Source organism: Arachis ipaensis, chromosome B6, assembly GCF_059453495.1.
Source record: "Arachis ipaensis isolate K30076 ecotype BB chromosome B6, ASM5945349v1, whole genome shotgun sequence".
Classification (NCBI taxonomy): Eukaryota; Viridiplantae; Streptophyta; class Magnoliopsida; order Fabales; family Fabaceae; genus Arachis; species Arachis ipaensis.
In genome coordinates, this window is record NC_142441.1 from 74,343,265 (window position 1) to 74,348,706 (window position 5,442).

The following is a 5,442-nucleotide window of genomic DNA, read 5'->3' on the forward strand; positions in this document are numbered from 1 at the left end:
GACGACAATCCGGTGCCCTTGTCGGAAGGAAATTTGTCGAGGGGCAAATTCCCGCGCATCAAGTTTATGGCGCCATTGCCGGGGATTGGTTTTGTATTGACAATTACTAAATTGAAGGATAACTAGATTGAGCACTTTACTTTTTCTTTTGATTAATTGCAATTTAATTTCAGTTGTTCATTTTATTCTCTATAATTTTCTATTAGTTATTTATCTTTAATTTTACCTTACTTCTTTACTTTCCAGCAAGCTAACCTACTAACTATTTGATAAATTTCTCTAACCAAGCTAACTATACTCTGTCTTAGTAGACTTTAAACTTGCTGTTTCTTGTACTTGTTCATTGTATGACAGGTAGGAGAAAAGAAACTTCAACTTCCTTTGATAGTGAACCGGAGAGAACCTTCCTTATATTAAGAAGGGAATCAAGAGGAAAGAGGGTTGTTGGTGCAGAAAAAGAGGAGGAATACTTTGATATAACCATGGAGGAGGATGTGGAAAACCATCATGAAGAAGAGGTGAATAACCATGCCAGAAGAGGTGGAGCTAACCCAGCTGGACAAGAGAGGAGAGTCCTGGGATCATACATCAATCCAAATCCAGGTAATTGTGGTAGCAGCATTCAGAGGCTAACTATCCATTTGAATTGAAGTCTCATCTCAAAACTCTTGTCCAAAACAACTGTTCTTTTGGAGGAAGTGCACAAGAGGATCCTAATGAGCATCTCACAAAATTCCAAAGGATATGTGGCACGGTTAAATCTAATGGTGTTCATCCTAACACTTATAGATTGCTACTGTTTCTATTTTCTTTGAGGGAAAAAGCTTCAAAATGGCTAGAGTTATTTTCGAAGGAAAGCTTGACAACCTGGGAAGATGTAATGAGCAGATTCTTGACAAGGTTCTACCCTCCACAAAGAGTAAACAGGCTGAGAACTGAAGTGCAAACATTCAGACAGCAGGATGGTGAAACTCTTTATGAAGCCTGGGAGAGATTCAAGGATTTGACAAAGAAATGCCCCCTGACATGCTTAAAAAGTGGGTGCAAATTCACATCTTCTATGAAAGGCTGAATTGTGAATCAAGGAAAGCTGTAGATCACTCATCTAGAGGTTTCCTAAACAAGAAGAAGACCATTGAGGAAGCAATTGATGTGATAGAGACAGTGGCTGACAATGAGTACTTTTATGCCTATGACAGAAGCAACAACAGGGGAGTCTTGGAATTAAACCATATGGATACAATCCTGGCCCAGAACAAGATGATCACCAAGTAACTGGCTGAATTGACTAAACAAATGGAGAAGAATCAGGCTGCAGCTATCCACACTCAACCATCACCTCAAAAAGAATTGGAGACAGAAGAAGGAGCCAACTGGGAGGAAGCTAATTACCTTGGAAACTCATCTAGGCAAGCTAATGATCCTTACTCTAAAACCTATAACTCTGGTTAGAGAAACCACCCAAACTTTGGGTGGGGAAACCAACAAAATCAAGGCCAAGACCACAGACCACACAATCCAACCCAATACAACCACTTCACTCACCAAAACTCCAACCACAAACCATACCAGACCACACAAAACACTTATTCACATTCACCATACCAAAGCCACAATAACCACTCTCAACACTCCAATTCCAACCAATCAGCACCACGTGATGATGATAGAATGGCCAGAATGGAAGCTATGCTTGCAAACCTCAAAGAGTGTGAAGACATGAAAAAATTTCGGGAAGAGGAGAGAGGTATTATGAAAAGCCGAGGGGAGGTTCTTAAGAATCTCAAATTTCAAGTAGGACATCTTTCACAATAATTTCCAAGGCCCACTGATAGTTTCCCAAGTGATACAGAGAAAAATCCAAGAGGGAAAATGAAGAAGGTAAGGTGGGAAGAATGCAAGTCAATCAATCTAAGCAGTGAAGAAGGTCTGAAAGAAGAATTCTCCATACACTCAGAGGATGACGAAGGAAAACTAAGGAATGATGTAAGGGAGATAGAAGAAATGGCTAGCCCTGAACAGAGGAATGAACAAAAAGAGAAAGAATACCTCGAGCCCTTTGTGTCACAAGCACCATTCCCACAGAGACTCAAGGGAAGTGAGGAAGGCAGGTCATATTCAAGATTCCTAGACATTTTTGCAACATTCAGTGTCAACATCCCCTTCATCAAAATTCTTCAACAGATGCCAACATACATCAAGTGCATGAAAGAACTGTTGACCAAGAAGGGAACCTTAAAAGGGGGACAAACAGTGACAATGAACAAGAAATGTAGTGCCCTCATCAAGAAAGACATACTCATGAAGAAAAAAGATCCAGGGAGTTTTCATATTCCATGTGCCATAGGAGAGACAAAAATTGATAGAGGATTCTGCGACTTAGGAGCTAGCAAAAATGTGATGCCTCTATCTCTTATGAAGAAGTTGCAAATCAGTGAGCTGAGATCCACGGATGTAATCGTCCAATTGGCAGACAAAACTCAGAAGAAGGCTGAAGGACTAATTGAAAATGTATTGGTGAAATTAGAAAACTACTTCCTTCCCACTGACTTTGTTGTTCTGGATATGGAGGAAAGCTACCTCCATCCCATTATTCTGAGGAGACCATTTCTAGCTACTGGAAAAGCTCTCATTGATGTAGAACAAGAAGAATTGATATTGAAAATACATGATGAGTAACTCACTTTCCAGGCCTTCAAACCCGTGCATGAATCTGAGCAAGAGAGCAAGGAATTAAAAGAAGAGCACATTGAGAGTCCCTTGAAGGAGAATAGAAATGAACCACAATAGCAGCATCTGGAGTTTTCCTTGATGGATAAACAAGAAACTTAAGAGAAGAAGCAACCAATAGAGTTCAAGAAAGAGCCGAAGCCACAAGAGTTGAGAGGAGCAGCTAGCAAGGGACTTCTTGACACAACACTCGTGGGAGCACCACTGGAAGAAGAGGGAAGATTTGTGAAGAAATTACCAAGGGGATGGAGAAATAAAAGGATTCCTACATGGGGTTTTTCCCCTGGAGACAAAGTGATGTCAGCCCACCATCCACCAATCCCAGCCCATCGTCCAACCATTCCATCTCAATTACCTCAAGTGTTCACTATTAGAAAGGTCCTCTCCCTAGAGCATGTAGAAATCATTAAGGAATCAAGTGGAGACCGCTTCACTGTAAGGGGAGAAGACCTAAGGCACTACAATCCACCATGCCAAAGAGGAACGTCAAGCTAGTGACGATAAAAGAGCGCTTGTTGGGAGGCAACCCAACCAAAGGTAATTTTCTTTTCATAGCTTATCAATAAAAGAGTTAAGTAGATTCTTTGTATTGCAAGAATGTGTAATTCTAAGTTTGGTGTTCCACCAAAGATTTCATTAAAGAACACATTGTAACCCTCAGCATGACTAGTCACTAGCTCTAACCAATTAGGAAAACTACTTAACAATAGTTTGTTTTCTAGTTTGTAGTCTGCTATGTAGTGTATAGTCAATTTATGCTTCATAGTTTACTTTTTTAAATAAAAATACTTGATGATTATTTGCATAGATTCAATTTGCTGCATAAGGTAAGAAACCAAGTTTGGTGTTCACACACCAATCTAAGTTTAAAAGCCTATAAATATACATGCATGATACCAATCTCTCAAGTTCTTGGGGAACACGCAGCTTTCAGTAGCTTTTGCAAGAATTCAATCAACCCCTGGAAGAATTATGCATTATCATCAAAGGATACTAAAGCCACAGATGATGATAACAGAGAGGAAGCAACTAGAAGGCACTACCAAGAGGTTGTATTGTCACTTAATTCCATCCCCTTAAAATTGCTCTAAATTGGAAGTCTGAATGTGCCCATGTTGATAGTAGCTTCTAGTTTTAGTTGTTTTGCATCCTGTTATATTTAATTTTTGCAATAAGTGTGCTAGTCTAAGTGTGTGTGCTTTCATTTTCACTTGTTAAATGCTTGTCTTGTTCCTAAGTCTTTTCAAATAAATAAAAGAAATATTTGAACAAAGAAGTAGAATAGTTCTTTTTTAGCAAGTAGTAAAATAACAGTAAGTGGTGGTGTATGCTGATTGTGTAGTAGCTCACTTATAAATGAATAAAAGGATAGATTATTCTCTTTCTATGTGAAAGCTAGCATGCTGTCTATGAATCTTAGTAAATATAAGTCCTTGGTTGAAAAGGGAAAAAAACAAAAAGAAAAGAAAAAGAAAAGCCAAAAGTGGTAGCAAAAACAAAAGAAAGCAATTAATAAGGCTAGACACGAATAGCTTAGACCTTAGGACATATTCCTGTGGTGTACTAGGATCTGCTTGGATGATTAGGTTCTATGGAGTGCTTTAACACTTGGTAACTTGGGTTAACTAACCTGGGATTATCAACCAAAAGTCCATTATCAAGAGCAACCTAGCTACAAGACATTTAGTAACCCAAAGAGGTGTTAGGTATCAATGGCTTAAGAAGATTTGTGAGCCAAGTGTCTGTAGTAGAAAATGTGTTAAGTACAAATAAACTAAGAAACTGCTACAACACATGACACTGAGCTAAAGTTTACAGGAAAAGAAAATGAAGAAAAGCAATTACCAAGGATAAGAAAATAATAAAAGGTCATAGCAGTATGTTAGTTGATGCTTGGAGGAGACATTCTAGGCTTAAAGATCAATAAGAAGTTAGCTATTGCATTGTCTGCATAAAACCCCATGAGCTACTAATAATGCTTTGCTGATAAGAATACTCCCTTCTGTTTCATTCTTTCTTCTTGAAAATTCAGTACTTGCTTAGAGACAAGCAAGATTTAAGTTTTGTGTTGTGATGCACTTTCCTGAGTTATAAGTAAGCTATTTGAGTAAAAATTCATGCATACCTAGAATCATCCAATTATGATTATATTGATGTAATTTCATGAGAATTATGCTATAATTACTTGTGTGCTAAGAATGATTAGAATTGTCATGACTTTAGCAAGGCTTTGATGCATGTATTGGTTGATGATAGGTGAAGGAAGGCATGGAGGAAGGTTGAAGAAGGAGCATGGAAAGGATAAAGAGGAAGCAACGTTGGTGGCCAAGTTGGACCACCAACGTTGCCTCAAACGTTGGAAGAGAAACAGAGCACTTCTCTGTAAACATGGCTGATGCTCACGTTGGAGGTGGCATTGGGGGGTCCAACGTTAACCCCAACGTTGTGAGAAAATGATCAATTATGGGGCTGAAAGATTTTTGAATGACGCATACGCGTCTATGATGCGTACGCGTGAAAACGCAAAATTTGATATCCGCGTTCAAGCGTGTGTCACGCACACGCGTGGAATGGCAAAAATTGACCATCCATGCGTACGCATGGGTCACGTGTACGCGTCAAAATCGGACGTTGGAGGTCCAACGTTACCTCAAACGCTAGCCTCCAACGTCCGCGATGCTCAGCCCAGAATTTAGATTTGAAAATTTTCAA

At 39.2% G+C, this 5,442-nt stretch overlaps 1 non-coding gene across 1 annotated transcript; it reads right to left on the reverse strand.

Annotated features, from left to right (window-relative positions):
• Positions 1-925: 925 nt before the first annotated feature.
• On the reverse strand, positions 926-1,032 carry LOC148561367 (small nucleolar RNA R71). Its single transcript, XR_015886327.1, has one exon. It is a non-coding gene; the product is annotated as a small nucleolar RNA R71 (small nucleolar RNA).
• Positions 1,033-5,442: the final 4,410 nt, after the last annotated feature.